The 3846-nt window shown below is 29.5% G+C and overlaps 1 long non-coding RNA gene across 1 annotated transcript; it reads left to right on the forward strand.

Moving 5' to 3' along the window:
• Positions 1-692: 692 nt before the first annotated feature.
• LOC136206912 (uncharacterized) lies at positions 693-3582 on the forward strand. Its single transcript, XR_010676478.1, has 3 exons — positions 693-821; positions 2636-2920; positions 3272-3582. It is a non-coding gene; the product is annotated as an uncharacterized lncRNA (long non-coding RNA).
• Positions 3583-3846: the final 264 nt, after the last annotated feature.

Raw genomic sequence — 3846 nt, forward strand, 5'->3', positions numbered from 1 at the left:
TCCGACAAATTCGAAGCACGCAGTATTGTTCTGAATTTGATGCTCCAAAAATCATAATTTTCACCGTTGAAAATTGGAACAACGAGTGTTGAGTTGGTGACTGCCATGGAGAGAAATAATATTTTTGCTGGATTTGGTTATTGGGAGAAAAGGGAAATTTTTTGTTTAGCCGCTTGACCGACTAGGCTCTGATACCACTTGTTGGAGGTATTGCCACTAATTTAGCGGAAGCAATTAATTAATTTATAGAACAATAATAATGCAATAGAATTAATTGGACATGGAAAGAGGGAATTGAACTTAAAGAAATTTCATTAACTTGAACTATGAAAAAACTTATATATATCTTCCAAACCTAAAACTACAACAATATATATATAGGTACAATTCTAGCTTCAAATCCGTGTGAATTCACCACCAATTATTCAAGCTTTGTGTGCAGACTATAGTCTTTGAATTCACATATCCATTCTGAATTGTTAGCTCAATAATTAGCTACAAATTCTGACTATATATTTAATGCTTTCACTGATTTTGTTTGAATTCAATTTTTTAATATTAAATTAATGTGTATCCGACACAATTCAATGGGTTTGGGTTTTTTTTTATTTCATTTTATTTATTATTATTTCATTTTAATTTATTATTATTATTATTATTTATTATTATTTTTGTTTTATGGACAATAATCATCTACTTTGAACATATGTCTTGACTTTTCTCTTTTGTTTCTGCAGGAATTTGATGCCAGAAGAAAGAAATTAGTAATAAAAGAGGAAGAATTATGTGTTCGGGAAGAGAAGCTGAATGACAGAGAAAAGGTGTGTCCTTGCTATACTTCTGTGATAGTAAATTTTACTGACAATTCATTGTGTATTATTATGTCATCAATTCACTTGGTGAGGATTGGAATTTGTTTGTTAACTTTTTAAGTTATCTGTATTTACTGTTCAATTGTGTAGTGTGAGATTCAGAAGCTAATTGATGAACACAATGGTGGATTTAGGATTCATATGGGTTATTTGTGTAGGTTTACTATGGTGGATTTATGATTCATATGGGTTCTATGTGGATTTAGGATATCATATTAACAAATTAGTTTGCTGATTTGTGTTTGAATCAGTTTGCATTTATGCAAAATTCATGATAGATTGTAAGAAGTTTTCTTGGGTTCTATGTGGATTTAGGATATCATATTAACAAATTGGTTTGCTGATTTGTGTTTGAATCAGTTTTCTGATTTTAAATTGTATAAATGATGCTGGTTTAAGTCATTTTCTTTCTAATTAATGCTTTAGAATTGCATATAGAATATACATGATGCGAATTTTTTTTTCATTGCATTTTATGATAAATGTGTGTGATAGGATTGCATTTACTCTTACTATCACAACTTAGATACGCCTGCTACAAATCTTCTTTTTTTCCTAGGTTCAAGAATTATGATTGAATTTGTACCTTGTATTTTATTATATTTTCTAACTTTTTTGCCTTCCTAGCTAATATTAGTAACTATCAAGAAATAGAATTAAGTTTTTGGATATGTACAGTATCATTTATATGAATCTCACAAAGTATCCTAATTTTTTAACAAGTTTAGTTTTTCCTGTGAAAAAGAAGTATTATATAATCTCACACATGGGTTGATGTGAAGATTCTATTAGAATGTGACATAATAAACCAAACTGCTATGTTCGGTCAGCCCTTATTAATTGTTGAATCCGGTCAGCCTTGAAACATGACATTAACTGTTGAATTCGTTCAGCCTTGAAACATGACATAATAAAATCGTTTTTTCTACAACCTTTGAATGAATCTTCATGCTTACATAATTATTATGGTTCAACTAGTATAAGTAGTTAAATGACTAAATTAATGTAAAATGAACTTCTTCTGTCTGGTCTGCTGTTAATGGAGTCTGAAATTATTCCATTTACAAAATATTAGTGTGAATGTTGCTGTTAATTAGAGTCATGTTTTATTATGAAAATGGGTCATTTCAGTTTTCATTCTTGTTTTCACTATAACATGCTTTCACACTAGCTGATTGTTTTTTTTATAAAATGAGGAAAGCAGGTTAGATATGCCTACAACCCTTCTCTTTCTTTTCCAAGGTTCAAGAAGTATGATTGCATTTATACCTTATATTTTCTTATGTTTTCTAACTTTTGTGCCTTCCTAGCTAATATTAGTAATTGTGAAGAAATATAATTAAGTTTTCTGATATATACAATATCATTTACTTGAGATAGATCAAAAGTTAGCTGTCACTTTTTTCATGCTTACTGAAATGAGAAAAGTACTCCTATTAGAATTCTGTTGGCTCTTTTTTATTCTATCACAGTAATGTAGAAGAATTACCTCCTCCTTTGGCAGAAGCTCTTGATTACCTGTTGTCTATAGAAAGGCAGCAACTTTTGCTTATCACATATTGCTTAATTGCTGCCTATTGGAAGGCAGCATGGCTGCTTCCATTTACTGCCATTCTAATATTAATTTTTCGAATTAAATAGGGAGATATTACTCTTCTATTTTAGGTTCATTATACCTGTATGTTTATAGGCAAGGTAACATACTTGTTTTTGTATGTGTAGATTCTATATATGTTATATGTTCACCTGTACCTATTCTGCAGGATGAAGAGGATCATATTGCTGTTATTCGAACTATCAACTCGACTCTAGATCAATTGTAAGAAGTTAATTTTTAATCAACTTTAATTACATTTACATGGTCTCTCCCATTGAACCCCAAGAGAATAGAAATTGAAACGATAATTCAATTTCTTTTAATAATTTTATTAATAACCCATATTTTTCAGCACTATTTAGCTGTTCTAATTAAAGCCATTTGCTGCTGCTGCTTTTTTTGTCAGAGTTATGCTATCTCAGTGTTTCAGTTCAATTAAACGAAAACCAATGTGAGATTATTTCTTTGTTTCTTGCAATTTAATTTCATTTGATGTGTATGGCTTAAATGGATTATTTTAACTCTTACTTCTATTTCTTTACTGATATAATAGTCGAGGGATCATGGATTTTAGTTAGCAAGTTCATATCTGATAAGTTCTCGGATAATTTTGAGTCGGGTCCGGGTCAGAATATAATCAAAGAAAAGAATAAGGTGGTCGTTTTGTTTTATATTTTTGATCTGGATGTTCTTTTTTATCATCAATATGGTGTATTTTATAGCAGAGACATGTTTTGAATTGTATGCAATTGTTAGTGAAAAGAGAAGAATTTAATTGTATCCAATATTACTCTCATTTCAGTGTGCTGGAAGATGGATTCATGGGAATGGCAGCATCTTCCAGTTCTTGTTGATATCATAGATTGGTGAGCAATACCAAAGCAACAAACACATCATAATTTTCATGGGAATTTTAACTATGAAGGAATGAAGGAATTGGATCAATGGCTGAACTTTTAGCTTTGCGGGAATGCCAAAAGATTGCTCAAGTAGAAAATGAACAAGAAAATGATGTTAAAGAAAAGCATGTTGTTGAATTGTCCTTGCCCCAAAAGATTTTTTCTAAGGAGTTTGAAGGATGGGTTACATTATGACTTATACTTTTTTATTATGTATTTTGGATCATGTGAGAATTTTAAATTTCATTATTAATATATTTACCTATTAAGGATTAAATTAAAATGTCAAATTAAAAAGTGTTAAATTAAAAAAAAAAAATTGCAAATTGTATATAAAAGAGTTGCTTGAAACAAAAAATGTTAAATTAAAAAGTGTTGCAATTTATATAAAAAGAGTTGCAATGTAAAAACAATGTTGCATAAGACCATGTTGCAAGAAAGTTCAAAAGTGTTGCTTATAATTTTATTCGATAATAAT

The sequence above is a fragment of the Euphorbia lathyris genome, chromosome 9 (assembly GCF_963576675.1).
Source record: "Euphorbia lathyris chromosome 9, ddEupLath1.1, whole genome shotgun sequence".
Taxonomy (NCBI): domain Eukaryota; kingdom Viridiplantae; phylum Streptophyta; class Magnoliopsida; order Malpighiales; family Euphorbiaceae; genus Euphorbia; species Euphorbia lathyris.